The sequence below is a fragment of the Parasteatoda tepidariorum genome, chromosome 4, assembly GCF_982258835.1.
Source record: "Parasteatoda tepidariorum strain Cologne lab strain chromosome 4, Ptep-v5.0, whole genome shotgun sequence".
Taxonomy (NCBI): domain Eukaryota; kingdom Metazoa; phylum Arthropoda; class Arachnida; order Araneae; family Theridiidae; genus Parasteatoda; species Parasteatoda tepidariorum.
Window position 1 is genome coordinate 99,813,547 of NC_141758.1, and position 19,375 is coordinate 99,832,921.

The 19,375-nt window shown below is 29.0% G+C and overlaps 1 protein-coding gene across 8 annotated transcripts in view; it reads left to right on the top strand.

Moving 5' to 3' along the window:
- The first annotated feature begins 12,981 nt into the window (after positions 1-12,981).
- The window catches only part of LOC107449699 (uncharacterized), a 39,512-nt gene continuing 33,118 nt past the window's right edge, over positions 12,982-19,375 (top strand). Inside the window, exons 1-3 of one of the 8 annotated variants that reach the window (XR_015433223.1) lie at positions 12,982-13,256; positions 14,508-14,670; positions 16,362-16,489. The gene's annotated coding sequence lies outside the window, so the exon portion shown is untranslated. Of the gene's footprint in view, positions 14,671-14,701; positions 14,845-16,361; positions 16,490-19,375 lie in introns of all 8 variants that reach the window. The other 7 variants (XR_015433220.1, XR_015433221.1, XR_015433219.1 and 4 more) reach the window with 7 other exon arrangements.

Below are 19,375 nucleotides of genomic sequence, written 5' to 3' on the forward strand. Positions count from 1 at the left end.
CACTATTAAAAATTTCCTGAACAAAAAAAAATTACTTTTTATATATAGGATCCTTTTATATATCGAAAATCAAATTAAATAAATAATATAATGTAACATAAATAAAAGAAGAAAAAATAAAATATTTTAAAAATTGACCACAGCCGGGATTCGACCCCACCCACTCGTTCCGGTCGAGAGTCACTAGCACATGGTCTTAACCGTTGGACCACGCTTATACTGGGATCGTGCTACTACATAGCTTCAAGTTCGCTCTAGCTGCTAGCTAAACAAAAGACTTAAGGGGCCACTACTGCCCCCCTAATTTTTCTATAAAAATATCCTTTGATAGGGTGGTCCAGCTCATAGAGGCCTATTTTGCGTCCGAGTTTGAAAATTATAGCTTAATATTAAAGGGAGTTAGTCGGTCTTGAAATTTCAATATTTTTCCCGCCATTTTATTTTATTTTATTTTTTATTTCAATATGCGTTCTTTCACAGAGAAAGACAATTGATTTTATGCATAGACCAACTTTGGTATGCTAAAGTATCGTGAAAATATTTGAAAACAAGCTTAAAAAAATAATATAATATAAATAAACTGTATTTTCATGATTTTTCCAGCTTTTAAGCATTATTTAAAATATCCTGAACAAAAAAAAATTACTTTTTATATATAGGATCCTTTTATATATCGAAAATCAAATTAAATAAATAATATAATGTAAAATAAATAAAAGAAGAAAAAATAAAATATTTTAAAAATTGACCACAGCCGGGATTCGAACCCACCCACTCGTTCCGGGCGAGAGTCACTAGCACATGGTCTTAACCGTTGGACCACGCTTATACTGGGATCGTGCTACTACATAGCTTCAAGTTCGTTCTAGCTGCTAGCTAAACAAAAGACTTAAGGGGTCACTACTGCCCCCCTAATTTATCTATAAAAATATCCTTTGATAGGGTGGTCCAGCTCATAGAGGCCTATTTTGCGTCCAAGTCTGAAAATTATAGATTAATATTAAAGGGAGTTAGTCGGTCTTGAAATTTGAACATTTTTCCCGCCATTTTATTTTATTTTATTTTTCATTTCATTATGCGTTCTTTCACAGAGAAAGACAATTGATTTTATGCATAGAACAACTTTGGTATGCTAAAGTATCGTGAAAATATTTGAAAACAAGCTTAAAAAAATAATATAATATAAATAAACTGTATTTTCGTGATTTTTCCAGCTTTTAAGCATTATTTAAAATTTCCTGAACAAAAAAAAATTACTTTTTATATATAGGATCCTTTTATATATCGAAAATCAAATTAAATAAATAATATAATGTAAAATAAATAAAAGAAGCAAAAATAAAATATTTTAAAAATTAACCACAGCCGGGATTCGAACCCAACCACTCGTTCCGGGCGAAAGTCACTAGCACATGGTCTTAACCGTTGGACAACGCTTATACTGGGATCGTGATACCACATAGCTTCAAGTTCGTTCTAGCTGCTAGCTAAACAAAAGACTTAAGGGGCCACTACTGCCCCGCTAATTTATCTATAAAAATATCCTTTGATAGGGTGGTCCAGCTCATAGAGGCCTATTTTGCGTCCGAGTTTGAAAATTATAGCTTGATATTAAAGGGAGTTAGTCGGTCTTGAAATTTCAACATTTTTCCCGCCATTTTATTTTATTTTATTTTTCATTTCATCATGCGTTCTTTCACAGAGAAAGACAATTGATTTTATGCATAGACCAACTTTGGTATGCTAAAGTATCGTGAAAATATTTGAAAACAAGCTTAAAAAAATAATATAATATGAATAAACTGTATTTTCGTGATTTTTCCAGCTTTTAAGCACTATTTAAAATTTCCTGAACAAAAAAAAATTACTTTTTATATATAGGATCCTTTTATATATCGAAAATCAAATTAAAAAAATAATATAATGTAACATAAATAAAAGAAGAAAAAATAAAATATTTTAAAAATTGACCACAGCCGGGATTCGAACCCACCCACTCGTTCCGGTCGAGAGTCACTAGCACATGGTCTTAACCGTTGGACCACGCTTATACTGGGATCGTGCTACTACATAGCTTCAAGTTCGCTCTAGCTGCTAGCTAAACAAAAGACTTAAGGGGCCACTACTGCCCCCCTAATTTTTCTATAAAAATATCCTTTGATAGGGTGGTCCAGCTCATAGAGGCCTATATTGCGTCCGAGTTTGAAAATTATAGCTTAATATTAAAGGGAGTTAGTCGGTCTTGAAATTTCAATATTTTTCCCGCCATTTTATTTTATTTTATTTTTTATTTCAATATGCGTTCTTTCACAGAGAAAGACAACTGATTTTATGCATAGACCAACTTTGGTATGCTAAAGTATCGTGAAAATATTTGAAAACAAGCTTAAAAAAATAATATAACATGAATAAACTGTATTTTCGTGATTTTTCCAGCGTTTAAGCACTATTAAAAATTTCCTGAACAAAAAAAAATTACTTTTTATATATAGGATCCTTTTATATATCGAAAATCAAATTAAATAAATAATATAATGTAACATAAATAAAAGAAGAAAAAATAAAATATTTTAAAAATTGACCACAGCCGGGATTCGACCCCACCCACTCGTTCCGGTCGAGAGTCACTAGCACATGGTCTTAACCGTTGGACCACGCTTATACTGGGATCGTGCTACTACATAGCTTCAAGTTCGCTCTAGCTGCTAGCTAAACAAAAGACTTAAGGGGCCACTACTGCCCCCCTAATTTTTCTATAAAAATATCCTTTGATAGGGTGGTCCAGCTCATAGAGGCCTATTTTGCGTCCGAGTTTGAAAATTATAGCTTAATATTAAAGGGAGTTAGTCGGTCTTGAAATTTCAATATTTTTCCCGCCATTTTATTTTATTTTATTTTTTATTTCAATATGCGTTCTTTCACAGAGAAAGACAATTGATTTTATGCATAGACCAACTTTGGTATGCTAAAGTATCGTGAAAATATTTGAAAACAAGCTTAAAAAAATAATATAATATAAATAAACTGTATTTTCATGATTTTTCCAGCTTTTAAGCATTATTTAAAATATCCTGAACAAAAAAAAATTACTTTTTATATATAGGATCCTTTTATATATCGAAAATCAAATTAAATAAATAATATAATGTAAAATAAATAAAAGAAGAAAAAATAAAATATTTTAAAAATTGACCACAGCCGGGATTCGAACCCACCCACTCGTTCCGGGCGAGAGTCACTAGCACATGGTCTTAACCGTTGGACCACGCTTATACTGGGATCGTGCTACTACATAGCTTCAAGTTCGTTCTAGCTGCTAGCTAAACAAAAGACTTAAGGGGTCACTACTGCCCCCCTAATTTATCTATAAAAATATCCTTTGATAGGGTGGTCCAGCTCATAGAGGCCTATTTTGCGTCCAAGTCTGAAAATTATAGATTAATATTAAAGGGAGTTAGTCGGTCTTGAAATTTGAACATTTTTCCCGCCATTTTATTTTATTTTATTTTTCATTTCATTATGCGTTCTTTCACAGAGAAAGACAATTGATTTTATGCATAGAACAACTTTGGTATGCTAAAGTATCGTGAAAATATTTGAAAACAAGCTTAAAAAAATAATATAATATAAATAAACTGTATTTTCGTGATTTTTCCAGCTTTTAAGCATTATTTAAAATTTCCTGAACAAAAAAAAATTACTTTTTATATATAGGATCCTTTTATATATCGAAAATCAAATTAAATAAATAATATAATGTAAAATAAATAAAAGAAGCAAAAATAAAATATTTTAAAAATTAACCACAGCCGGGATTCGAACCCAACCACTCGTTCCGGGCGAAAGTCACTAGCACATGGTCTTAACCGTTGGACAACGCTTATACTGGGATCGTGATACCACATAGCTTCAAGTTCGTTCTAGCTGCTAGCTAAACAAAAGACTTAAGGGGCCACTACTGCCCCGCTAATTTATCTATAAAAATATCCTTTGATAGGGTGGTCCAGCTCATAGAGGCCTATTTTGCGTCCGAGTTTGAAAATTATAGCTTGATATGAAAGGGAGTTAGTCGGTCTTGAAATTTCAACATTTTTCCCGCCATTTTATTTTATTTTATTTTTCATTTCATCATGCGTTCTTTCACAGAGAAAGACAATTGATTTTATGCATAGACCAACTTTGGTATGCTAAAGTATCGTGAAAATATTTGAAAACAAGCTTAAAAAAATAATATAATATGAATAAACTGTATTTTCGTGATTTTTCCAGCTTTTAAGCACTATTTAAAATTTCCTGAACAAAAAAAAATTACTTTTTATATATAGGATCCTTTTATATATCGAAAATCAAATTAAAAAAATAATATAATGTAACATAAATAAAAGAAGAAAAAATAAAATATTTTAAAAATTGACCACAGCCGGGATTCAAACCCACCCACTCGTTCCGGTCGAGAGTCACTAGCACATGGTCTTAACCGTTGGACCACGCTTATACTGGGATCGTGCTACTACATAGCTTCAAGTTCGCTCTAGCTGCTAGCTAAACAAAAGACTTAAGGGGCCACTACTGCCCCCCTAATTTTTCTATAAAAATATCCTTTGATAGGGTGGTCCAGCTCATAGAGGCCTATATTGCGTCCGAGTTTGAAAATTATAGCTTAATATTAAAGGGAGTTAGTCGGTCTTGAAATTTCAATATTTTTCCCGCCATTTTATTTTATTTTATTTTTTATTTCAATATGCGTTCTTTCACAGAGAAAGACAACTGATTTTATGCATAGACCAACTTTGGTATGCTAAAGTATCGTGAAAATATTTGAAAACAAGCTTAAAAAAATAATATAATATGAATAAACTGTATTTTCGTGATTTTTCCAGCTTTTAAGCATTATTTAAAATTTCCTGAACAAAAAAAAATTACTTTTTATATATAGGATCCTTTTATATATCGAAAATCAAATTAAATAAATAATATAATGTAACATAAATAAAAGAAGAAAAAATAAAATATTTTAAAAATTGACCACAGCCGGGATTCGAACCCACCCACTCGTTCCGGTCGAGAGTCACTAGCACATGGTCTTAACCGTTGGACCACGCTTATGCTGGGATCGTGCTACTACATAGCTTCAAGTTCGCTCTAGCTGCTAGCTAAACAAAAGACTTAAGGGGCCACTACTGCCCCCCTAATTTTTCTATAAAAATATCCTTTTATAGGGTGGTCCAGCTCATAGAGTCCTATTTTGCGTCCGATTTTGAAAATTATAGCTTAATATTAAAGGGAGTTAGTCGGTTTTGAAATTTGAATATTTTTCCCGACATTTTATTTTATTTTATTTTTTATTTCAATATGCGTTCTTTCACAGAGAAAGACAATTGATTTTATGCATAGACCAACTTTGGTATGCTAAAGTATCGTGAAAATATTTGAAAACAAGCTTAAAAAAATAATATAATATAAATAAACTGTATTTTCGTGATTTTTCCAGCTTTTAAGCATTATTTAAAATTTCCTGAACAAAAAAAAATTACTTTTTATATATAGGATCCTTTTATATATCGAAAATCAAATTAAATAAATAATATAATGTAAAATAAATAAAAGAAGAAAAAATAAAATATTTTAAAAATTGACCACAGCCGGGATTCGAACCCACCCACTCGTTCCGGGCAAAAGTCACTAGCACATGGTCTTAACCGTTGGACCACGCTTATACTGGGATCGTGCTACTACATAGCTTCAAGTTCGCTCTAGCTGTTAGCTAAACAAAAGACTTAAGGGGCCACTACTGCCCCCCTAATTTATCTATAAAAATATCCTTTGATAGGGTTGTCCAGCTCATAGAGGCCTATTTTGCGTCCGAGTTTGAAAATTATAGCTTAATATTAAAGGGAGTTAGTCGGTCTTGAAATTTCAACATTTTTCCCGCCATTTTATTTTATTTTATTTTTTATTTCAATATGCGTTCTTTCACAGAGAAAGACAATTGATTTTATGCATAGACCAACTTTGGTATGCTAAAGTATCGTGAAAATATTTGAAAACAAGCTTAAAGAAATAATATAATATAAATAAACTGTATTTCGTGATTTTTCCAGCTTTTAAGCATTATTTAAAATTTCCTGAACATAAAAAAATTACTTTTTATATATAGGATCCTTTTATATATCGAAAATCAAATTAAATAAATAATATAATGTAAAATAAATAAAAGAAGAAAAAATAAAATATTTTAAAAATTTACCACAGCCGGGATTCGAACCCACCCACTCGTTCCGGGCGCAAGTCACTAGCACATGGTCTTAACCGTTGGACCACGCTTATACTGGGATCGTGCTACTACATAGCTTCAAGTTCGCTCTAGCTGCTAGCTAAACAAAAGACTTAAGGGGCCACTACTGCCCCCCTAATTTATCTATAAAAATATCCTTTGATAGGGTGGTCCAGCTCATAGAGGCCTATTTTGCGTCCGAGTTTGAAAATTATAGCTTAATATTAAAGGGAGTTAGTCGGTCTTGAAATTTCAAAATTTTTCCGCCATTTTATTTTATTTTATTTTTTATTTCATTATGCGTTCTTTCACAGAGAAAGACAATTGATTTTATGCATAGACCAACTTTGGTATGCTAAAGTATCGTGAAAATATTTGAAAACAAGCTTAAAGAAATAATATAATATAAATAAACTGTATTTTCGTGATTTTTCCAGCTTTTAAGCATTATTTAAAATTTCCTGAACCAAAAAAAATTTCTTTTTATATATAGGATCCTTCTATATATCGTAAATCAAATTAAATAAATAATATGATGTAAAATAAATAAAAGAAGAAAAAATAAAATATTTTAAAAATTTACCACAGCCCGGGATTCGAACCCACCCACTCGTTCCGGGCGAAAGTCACTAGCACATGGTCTTAACCGTTGCATATACTGGGATAGTGGACCTTATATTACCGTGTACTAGTTTACCCTACCTGGGGAAAGAATTATAGGCTTTTTAGGGGGCCCTCAATTTGGTCTTACAGGTTGCGTTGTATATGTATATATATATATATATATATATATATATATATATATATATATATATATATGCAGTCGAACCTCGCTAACTCGAACCTCGATTTCACGAATTTTTCGATATCTCGAAGAAAAAAAAATTCCCTTCAAATTTCCTATACACCTATATATATATATCCTATATATATTCCTATCCTATATATATTTCCTACATATTTCCTATCCTATATATATATATATACATATAAGAGTGTGTTAATTAACTCTACAATGAAGATATTCGAAGTCAATATTCTTTATTATAACAAGAGCCTATATCGCCCTTAATATTTGTCAACATTTTTTTTTCTAAAATTTCCAAGACGCTTTGTTTTAGTAATATTTTCAATGTAGTGTTTATTTCCATGTAGCTTCCTAACTTCATAGTTTTTAATCTTTTGAAAATTACGACATCATGTTATTCTCGTATGACTCTGCACACGTTATTGGTGAAGGCAAGCGAAGTATTGTCATAGGTAAGGAGTTCTGTTCTACGCAGTGGCGTATCTAGGGTATGGCAAGTATGGCGAATGCCATGGGCGCATTATTTCAAAAAGGCGCAAAATCGATCAACATAAAAAAATTTTTTACTTACAAATTTCATTAAGTTCAAAAAAAAAAAAATATATATATATATATATTTAGAGAGAGAGAGAGAGAGAAAGCATACAGCATTAAAGCGTACAACATTTAAACTTTTCACCTGGGCTCGAAAAGAAAACATCGTTTTTTGAGGGACTCTTTTTGTCACTGGGGCAGTGAAGTATGAAAGGGAACCGCTAATCGTAAACAAAGTTGGTGACGAACGTCAAACAATTCAGATTAAATATAATTTGTTAATGTTCATGAATACATTCACGATGAATACTAAAATAAACAAATGAAAAAAATAGCTTCGTCCTTTCTGCTGTTATATTTACGACGATTATGTGAAAAACCAAATTTTAATTACAAAATCATAATTTAAAGAATAATGCTTAGTTTTTAATAATTATTATTACTCCCTTTGCTAACTTTTTAATACATTCAAATGAAAATATTTTTAATTTTTTTTACGAAAAGTCTTTTAACCACATATATAATTTCAAATGAATTTTAAATTTTCGAAAATGTAGCTTATCATTGCTTTACAAGTCAAAGCTGTAATAGAAAGAATTTAAGTTATAGCCGATACGGAAAAAAAGGAAACAAAATATAAGCTCATTATTCATTATGTATGGGTGATCGAATGTAAACAATAACAAGCGTCCTTAAACCGGAAGAAATTTAGAAAACTTCCGGTGTATCCCACCGCTTATGTTATGACTACGAGGCGATGTGTGAACAAGCCTAATATTCTATGCAGTTTTGTTATTGTAATTTGGGTTCAAATCTAAACATAATTATACCATTCATAAGAGCTTTCAGAAATGTATTGCTTCTCAGAGATCGTAAGGCCAAAAAAAATTTTGGAAAGTAATATCTCATAGTGAATAATTCTTAAGGTTTGCCATGTTTTGTATTTTATCCCTTATTTGGCTGCATTTGAATAAAATGTCTCTAAAAATATCTTTTTAAGTTAGCCTAATTAGACAATATTCTAATGATTATAATATTAATATGATAATGCTGAAGTTTAAGGGCTGAAAGAAAGAACTCGGTACATGTGAAATACTGCAAAAGATATGATGCAATAATATGATGGCGCGTTTTTTCAATCTGCGGCGTAAAAATATATCGGAAGCAGTAACCCGGAAGTCTTGAAAGAGCAATTTTACCACTAGCGCCACCACCCTTAGCTTTACACGATCACCCATCCATAGAAAATTACAGAGATTTTAATTTTTTTCTTTCTTTTCAGTGTATTATGTATTTCATTTTTTTCAATTAAAAATGAAAAATAAAGCACAAACTAAACGTAAAATTGTTTGAAGAAACGAAAAAAAAAATATTTTTTTCAGGAATAAACGATCATAAAATAAACAGTTTAATAATGTTCATTCAAAAGGTTTATTCGCGCATAAGAGTTTTAAAGTTCACAATCTTATAAACAAACAAGACACTATTGATAAGACTTTATTGAAACTAACTTAGAGTCAAACTGTAATATTGCATAAGGAAAAAAACATTGAAATAGCCTCAAAATATCATGGTTAATAATCAAAATATTTATAAAAATAAAATAATTCAGTAAATAAAGAAATTTAAATTACAAAGGTATAGAGCATATACTAGTATTAAGAATGTATGTTGTTAATGCCATATTTCAAATGTTTATATAGCCTGTACAATGTATGATGTTATAGCTCTTGAGTAGTAATATATCGATATAAATCAATGTCTTTTTCCTCTGCAATGCATAACGTATTTATTTAAAATCATGTACTTTTCAATAATAAGAACAGAAAACAAATCCTAAAAATATTTATTGATTTTTATGTAGAATAGTTTAGTCTGATATTCATTTCAATTTAAAATAATTTACTTAAAAAAATGCTTTTCGTCTGAGATTGTTTGATATTATTTATGCATATTTGAAAACACCATACGTTAAAACTAAACTATAATAAAGAAGCTGAATCTTTAAATTTAAAATATTTATCTATATGAAAAAATTACCAAAAATATAACAGACTAAAAAAATGAAAGGCGAAAGAACGAAACTTAGGATGTTTAAAAGTAGGTGGAAAATGTAAAGAAACTTTTTCCCCCTTATATCTAAAGGAAAGTGAGACCTCCCATAGCGCAGCCCACCATGACTCTTTTGAAGAAGCCCCCCGTTCTTAAACTGGAAAAGATTAAAAGAAAGACCAGAATGCAGAGAATCTCTGAATAAATTTTTATTTTCTTTATTTTTCCACTACCATAAGCAAAGAGAAAAGATAAACAATTTGTTCCTCCTTTTCGTATCACATTGCAAGACTGTAGTCCTTCTAAAAAGGCAATTAACCGGGGGGGGGGGAATGGATGGAACCCCTTCAGGCAGAGATAGATCTTTGCTGATGACCAGAGGACAGAGAAATGTAAAAACTATAGGGTGTCTCATGCTTGTAAATCTTCAGTTTCATCAGGGGTTAAAATCTCTTTGAAAAACGTTTTCCGAATCTGTTGAATAGATTTCAAAAAGAACCCCTGCTGTAAATTAGCGTAAATCCTTCCAAAACAGGAAATATTTGCCACCCATGGTGGGAACCACCTCCACAAAAGTGTGAAATACTAAAAATAGGAGGAGCCTCTGCCTGGCTCATCAACTATTTTGAACCAATGAAGCGATTAACAATGAATACACCCCACTATTTTGAAAAATAAAGACAGTCGTAATTGTAAGTTGTTAGGTGTTCAGGCACATATGAAAAATTCTGCTTGTTCTAGTTGTTATTTCAAAATTTAATTCAAGAGAATAAATATTTAAAGTCTAGTTTGGAATTTTATAATCTAATTTAATAAGTTACAGCTCTTTATGATTCATTCAACTATTTAAGTGGTAGGATTTTCTTCCTTGATTGTAAGTAATTATTGATTTTTTGGTATTAATAATTATATATTGTATAATTAAATACTTGTTAATGCTTGATTATTAAAAATAATATATAATAAAAAAAACAAATGTCAAAATTTCAAATGTTATTGGGGACATAATTTTTTAAATTTCCTGAAAATTAATTGCGATAGGTAAATACTTTTGTGTAAATTAAGTAAGTAACGTTCATTAAGTTCAGCAGTTGCCAACTACCTAAAAATGTTTTTCTTTTTATTCATAATAAATAAATTTTGAATTTAACCACTGGAAAGTTCGATTTTTTTTTCTTTCCTTTGAATAGTTAGATTAAGAAACATATCGTCAGTTGCTGGCATTTTTTTTCTTTCTTTTTTTTTACAGAAGTATTATTCACTCACAATTTTTATTATATTTTGATGCTTTAAATGTGAATTTCAATAATCCTTCTACCTACAAATTGAAAAAAGAATTTTTAATTTTTAAAGACATGTTTGTTTTGAATTTTTAAATTATACTTATTTAATATTTATCAAACTGTCTTCGAGCTATGGAGCACGCTTCCTTATTTCTCAGGCACAACATTTTGCAAATCTTTCTCCTATATTTTTTCTTTTATTTCAGATTGCCATTTTCTTCCTTCAAACAAAAAAAAAAAAAAAAATAGATTAAATAAATACTACTCTTTTAATTTTATATAAGTGCTAATTTTTTTAATTTTTAAGTCTTTGCAATATATATCACATTACATTTATGTCACTCCATATCATATTGCTTGAAAAAAATTAGTGTACTGCTTTTAAATGGGTTTAAAGTGTCCTCTATTTATATATTACATTTATATATTATATTTATTTCTTATAATCAAAGTAAAATGGTAACAAAATAATATTAAGGGTATAATATGTAGTTTATAACCCAATCATTACAACAGTTTAGTAACTTGAGAAAAAAAGTTATCAATAAAATGATAATCACAATAATATTTTTTCGTTAAATAATTATCTTTATTTTAAGAATATATACATAAAAAAAGCATCTAATGAAAAACTCGAGTCTTTTTAGTTATGAAGCATACGCATTCTTATAATGTATTTTCATAAAGATGCGAAAAGTCATCTTCTCCTCAAATATTTCAATGATTTATATTTTTCTTTTTCCTTAAAAACAACTTTTAAATCCAATTAATTTTGATTAGTTTTATAAAGTTTTTTGAAAAACCTGTTCTGCAGGTTAGTCTATATTCATATAGTTCGAATATGGAGTTCGATTTTCTGAGAAATCGAATTTTAAAGAAGTCGGATATTTGAAATTTGATTTCTCATTAACTGTTCGATCAATTTTGCTGAACTATTGTATTTTCCCATGTTAAATTACCTTCTTTTAAAATGACGTAAAAAATTTTTACCTTAAAATTCAAATTTTTAAGACAAATATTAAATAAAATAATAAATATTTACTAAAAAAAATTTTTTTTTAAACAATTTTCAAAATTATGAACGATTTTAATAATTGTGCAATAAACAATATAATAATTGTGCAATTTATTATTATTTTTTTTTTCGCTTTGTTTGAAAATCTCTCTAGGTACTTCTCAAATTGCGATTACTCCTATATTTTGGGGTTCAGAAATCCAAATTCGTCGAAAAAATGGCATGTATAAATAGAAACTTCAGAGAAAGTACGTTTTAGTATCTGATTTCGTAACTTAAAATATCCTACCTGCATTAATTATCCTATTTCAAGTCACCCCTTGAACCATTGAGATAAGAAGAAAGTAAAGATCTGATCATTAGATCAAAAGTTATCAGGGTGAACCTTCTATAAATATGATAGAAAAGGTATTTTTATTTCTTACCTAGGAGAATTTCGAATACACGTGAACGCATAACAATTAAAAAGAAATAATTTTATTGCTATATTTAATATTTATTTATTTATCAATTCGTTTTTTTTTCTCTATAAATTTAATGCAATCTTTTTGCAATATTGTCAAAAGAGTTAAATACTTCAAACAATGCTTTTATTTTGCATTGGACAAAAAAAAAATTTAAGAAAAAAAAAGAGAATATTAATATTTTAGGAAGGGCGCCAGTAAGAGATTTGCCATAGGCGCTTCTTTCCATAGATACGCCTCTGGTTCTACGCCACCTTTGTGCCGCAGTGGACTGAAAGTAAAGACACGGTTCTCAGTAGACCACCGAAGTCAAGGCGAACTGGCTGCGGTGAATAAGTGTGTGGGTCACTATTCTGATTAGTTTGAGAAGGGACCGAGGGTGCACGGTATCGGTTCCCGTAAAGCTGTTCTGCCGCAAAGTATTCAATTTCGCGCTGGTCGCCGGTCTATCAAAGCTGGTTAGCCATCCCCTCTGCATAGGATAAAATTTGCAATGGCATGTCTTCGTATCTTCCTCATGTATGTTTCCCAGACCGTTGCCAATAGCACATCGTGCAGCTCTAGTGCGATGTAAATAAAGTACCTACCTACGCCACCTGTAGCTACTACGTCTCCATGAAAGTTCTAAGCTTGTTTTAAATCGCACAGACATGCGCAGCAGCAAGCTTACTGACCAAAACAAACTATCTGAAGTCTTTGTGATTCAAGATTTTATGTATTATTTAGTCTTTCTAAAATGAATTTAAGACATTGTCTCTTCTTATAAATATTGTTCGGAATTCGGATAAGTGCTCCTACTTTTAATGATGTAGCTGATGAAGATCAGGTTGAGTTTAAATTTTTTTGTATTCTGTGATCATCCTGTGGGTATGGAACTGTTTTTCTGATATTTCTTTTAATGATGGTATCTCAGTGATTTTTATTGAATCATTCGACTTTAATATAAAATCTAATTATATTATTAATTTGATTTCATATTAAAGTCGAAAAAATGTGAATCGGTTGTAACAATTGTAACGAACCTTACTGTTATATTTTTTTTATAGTAAATGATATAGTTTCACGTCAAATGACACTCATATCTTTTTAGTGGTCTGTCAAAATTTTTTATAAAACTATCGATTTTCACTGAATTTTGCGTTAATTCATTAAAATTAAGTGCATAAATTATTAAAATTAATTTTCTAAAAAAACTGGATTTTAAATCAAAAAATATTGTAATGGATCTATTTTGAAGACAAAATATTGGTGTAGAATAACTTGGAAATATTTTCATATTGGTGCCTGTTTGGTGCTAGTCAGTGTCCTTAAGTTTTTCTCAGCAGTGAAAAAAATTGTCGGCTTTTTCTTTTGTAAACAATTAGTTATGATCATGCATCTAATGTATAGTTGCTTGTAAATAGTACATGGGTTATTCCCTACAAATTGGCTAGTTTCAGGTTGGAACAACAGCAAAAAATTGTCAGAAATTAATAATTTTCTGTAATAAGTTAAAGGATAAGGTACTGAACAAGAAAAATAGCAGTCTCAGTTAATATTAAAAAAATGCTTTCATTATTTTAAGTTTTTATTTAAGTGAGTTTATGATAACATGGTAAGAGAATAATAATTTTAGTCATAAATATGTTTAAAATGATAGTTTAATGAACATGTTTAAGTATCTTTAATTGCTTTTTTTAATCATATATTATACATTACTGACAAGTATTAACTATAAAATATATATATTATTTATATCAGCTATAAGTAGTAAACATGAAAATAAATTATGGGCTGCTAATTTTTGACAGGTTTTCATTATTTTCCTCTTTTTTTTTTTGCTGCTAAAGACCTACTCTTTATCATATTATGGTAAAACTGGTTATTAAAATTTAACCTTAACCATATAATTCCAAATGTTATTTGAGTGTTCCAGCTATTGAAAAAGCGTTTGATTCCAAAAAGATCAGTTTTCGAAAACAACTCTAAGGGTAGAAATGTATTACTGAATTAAAAAATTAAATAACTTTTTTCTGCCCATTATTGATATTTATAATTTTATTCTTTAGTATCCAGATCTTTGTAGCTATTTGAATAGTTTTTAGGGCAATATTTGAGAGAAGAATTCAGAGGAAGGATTTCTGGCTTATTTAGAAGATGTGATTGGCTGTTGCAAATTAATCTTGTAGAGTTGCTGTTGATTGGGAGTTTTCTTTAAAGAATAATTGCTGCGTGTGGGCAGCTCCAAATATATCTTAATGGTTAAATATCTGTCTGATTTTTTCATTGCAGGTCCACATATAAGAAAAACAAGTACCAGACGTTCACAGACACATTTGATAGGGAAAACGCTGATGCATAGACAATCAAAATAACAGACAAAACTACAAGAGCTCTACACTCTTTAAAATCATAAAGCAATCTACCGGTTCAAGGTTAATGCCTACAAATATAAGCATAATTCAGAGTAAAAAATAAAACCACCGTTCACACATGGTTTTATTTTTCTGAAATTACAAATGATTATATGATAGTGTTTTCTATAAAGAATTATTAAAATAGACTCAAATTAAATTCTCATTTAAAATGTATTCTTGAAAGTATTTTTTCTCATTGAAATGAAAAGATTTTTTTTTATAATTATTATTACAATTGCATCTCATTATTTTTACTTTCTATAAATTATTATTTATTTTTTTTATAATGTTTTATGATACTTTAACATTAATTTTGGTCCCATCTGTTTAAAAAAAAAAATTTTTTTTTTATGGATAATATAATTGTTTTTAAAGCAAGATAAAGCTTTTTTTTAAAAAAAAATCGTGAATGTGGCATAAGTATTAAAAAGCACTGTAGTGTAAAAATAAACGGTTTGTATTAATTTCTTTGAACTCACTAATTCTATTAAATTGTTTCAACGATTAACCACTGCATGTTATGAGAAATAATGTAAACTAGAAGTAAGTAAAAAGTTTTTCAAAACTGAAATTGGAACCATTACATTAATGAATAAAAATTTACACATTGCTTATTTGAAACATTTTAAATTTTAATTCAAAACTTAATTTAGTTTGCATGGAATGCCAAATTTTCTCTTCTCACTAACATTGCACTTATTGTTTTGGGTTTGTACATTTTTCCTGCATTTATATTTTGTTTTGAAAAATTACTTAAGAGAATGCCATATTCTTAAGGAAACTTTTCATTGAAAGTTCTCTTTCATCTCCATAACTAATTTAAAGTGAAGAAAAAGTGAGTTCAGACAAATCTAAAGTAAGCAATCAAGTTTAAATCGCTAAAAACTTTTTCTTCCTAAATTTCGAAATGCTAACAAATTTTTGGAAGTAACCATTGCGTAATCAAAAGTTATCTTCTCATAATTTATTTTCATTTTGATACTTTTAATACTTTATTACCAGTATTTGAAACTTTATGGCTTACTCTAGGTTTGTCTAAACTCACTTTTTCTTTAGTTTAAAATAGTTATTAAGGTGAAAGGGAATTTGCAACGAAAAGTTTCCCACATAGTATGGTCTCCTCTTAAGCATAATTTTGCATTTAATAGTATAAATATAACTCTTGATCTTCTGTCAGTGCTTATAATTGTTTAGATCAGAGCTTAATGTTGCCTTCTGCGTTTAATCAGAAGTATACACACATAACATTTAAGTAGTATTTACATATGCAATTACTCGTAAGAAGATATTTAGACTAAAAATTTCTTTACAATGACTATTTAATGAACATAATATAGCTTTAATTATGGTAAATTAAGAAAATATTTTTGAAGAAATTATCTGGATAAAAAGCACTGGATTCAAACCAATTATTTTCCGCTAAATTTGTATTTCTACTTATCAAATTCATTCCTGATAGCTTTTAAAGTTTTAACCCATGTCAGTGATCAATTTGATTGTCATTCATTTTATTGATGCTGAATCTTTTTTTTCAGATGCAGAATATACTTTAAACTCTCCTTATAATGGTTCTACAAAATGAGAGTGAACTACTTATTCACACATTTTGCGAAAAGCTTACAAAACCACCTTCCTCAAAAATGGCTGCAGTTTGCCTGAAAGTGTAAGTTTTATTTTAGTGCTGAGCTCTGAAAATGTCTGGATATGTTTATGAATCTGAATGTTTATGTATCGATGTACCTTAAAAAAAGTTTTTGTTACAAATTTAGTGTGAAGAAGGATCTTGACCAGGGGTCTGTCCAGACATTTTGTGAAAGGTCCGGTTTTCGTGAAATTGTGATAAAATTACTCACATTCTTTCAACCAGGATCCGCTGTTATGAATTCGTGCAAATAGGGTCCTGTTATTGCAAAAATCTTTTTCAAGAAGTTTTTAAATTGTAAATCGATACAAGATTATGCTCGGAACTGTAAAATTATAATTAAAAAAATTAAATTTTCAAAAATAAATAGCAATTGCTGCTCCTAAATTAGAGATGCAACATACAAATATTTGGTATTTAGCCTATACTGCTGAATGCAGAATATTCATTTTAGACGAATAATGGAAGAATCATCTGCCGAAGACAAAACTTAATTCGTTTACATCCATCCTTCTTGTTTTTTGCCCTGGAATGGTTTATTCGATAAACAAAACAATAATGAAGATAAACAAATTTGTGAAGGGTCCGATTAGAAGAAAAATCATTTTGTGAAGGGTCCGTTTTTAAATTAAAATATTTTGTGAAGGGCCAGTTTTTATGAAAAGATATTGTGAAGGGTCCATAATGGACCCAAATTTCTTCTAAACAGACACCTGTTGACTCATACTTCTACAGTTTGTTTCTATAGTTGTGCCATTCCTGGTTTTAAAGCCTGCTTATTTGATCTAAGTTTTTCGATGAAAATTGTTTGAAATTGAGGAAAACTTGTTTTGTTTGGAACTTGGATCATGTAAACAATCATTCAAGTCCTTGGAAGACAGTAGAGCATGTTCTACTTTCCATATTCCTCTCTTAACCAATCAGCTTCTAAAGTTTATGACATCAACAAGCAGGCATCAGATTATGCCATTTTGTTGTCCGTTTTCATAAATTTATTCTATTTGTGTTGTTAAGATTTTCTTTGAATTTATTTAGCAATTTTATATTGTTCAGCGTTGCTCTTGCGCAAATTTTTCATCCGACCAATCAGTGACATTCAAGAACTTGGATAGTGTCAGCGAATCATCCAATTTCTTGAAGATAGAAATTCTTCCAAGTTCTCAAAGTCAAGAACCTTGTAAGCAGGCCTTAACATCTGGTCATTTTGTCAAATGTCTTGTTAGTATGTGGTTTTGACTAAATGAGACCAGCTTTTGTTTTTTATGAGATAATATCTATCATATATAAATATATCATATAACTAATCTATCATAGAATAATTTTCATATAATAATATATTATATAAAAAAATGCAATTAGTGTGAAAGTAAAATTTTTTTTTAAATGGAATAAACACAAAAGAAAAACATACGATTTAATTTAATTACAACCATTTCTATTTGCAAAAACTTTAAAATAAAACATCTGAACTCTTGTGAATACGAATCGCAATGTTTGATTTTTAAATCACGTGAATATGAATCGCACTGCTTGAATTTTAAATTAACTGTATACGAATCAGGCTGTTAGAATTTTAAATATGCATAACAACATTCATGGTGACAGGCAAATTTGATTGAACTCAGGGTGACAAACAAATGAAATGCAATTCTGTATATTCGTAAAAACAGGCCTATTCCACTTCTCTCTATCAATACTTTTGTTTCATATTTTGTAATCTGTCAACTTAGTTACCAAAATACTTTTAAATCATTTTTGCATGATGTCGGTAAGTGCACGAGCGTTGATTCTTGTTCCTCACTTATATGCTCCTATTTATGTTTTATTTTGGGTCCTATTTTCATTGAATTTTTGTTTTATTTTATATTCATTCTTAAAATTTTGTATTTTTTTTCCGATGTGTTATATTTTGTACTTTTTCTTGAATTTTTGTTTTATTTTGTATTTATTCTTAAAGTTTTGTGTGTTTTGAATGCTCGATATGTTTTGTTTTGTAATTTTCTTAAAAGTTTCAAGTTTTTTTGCTCCATATGCTTTGTTTTTTAATTTGTTTATTTTCTTTCTTTTTTTTTATATAACATTAGAGAGTGCTGTTTTGCGAATATAATTGTGTGAACTGACGACAAGATTATATATTTTTGTTGTTTAGTTTTCTAACCTTTTTATTTAAATTTTAATTATTTTTTCATGAGAATTTTTTTTGTTCTTTTAAAAAAAATTTTCTTTTTTAATTTCTTACCTAGTTTTCTTAGTATTTTCATCTTATATATATGTATCTATGTTTATATGCATATATATATATATATATATATATATATATATATATATATATATATATATATATATATATATATATATATATATATATATATATATATATATATATATATGTATATATATTTATATGTATATGTATATTAATGTGTGTATATATAAACATAAAAAGCTTTAATTTATCTATTTCTGTTATTTTCTTACCTAAATTTTCCTTGATCTATTATTCAAAATGTGACCCATTCTCTCATTTTATTATTCACATCTGGTATTTGGTTCTATTTTTGATTCAAGTATGCATGAATTAACACTTTAAGTTTTTTCTTTTTTTTAAGTGTGAGAACCATATTATTCCCTTTAACCTTTTGAATTGACTACTAATGTTTCCCTTTCTCTGTGAGATGTAACATATCATAGTGACAAATTTTTTTTCTTTCCTTAAGATAAAAACTCAAGCACACTGATTTTAGCGTGCCATTTGAAGCTATTAAATCGATAAGTGAGATTGTCTTTGTTTTAATATGTAGTCTAGTTTGACCTATAATCTTTTTTTCATTGTTAAAACAGGGTTCATACTGTCCTTAAAAACTGCTTAATTTTTATTATGAAAAATAACAGCCATTATAAGTATTT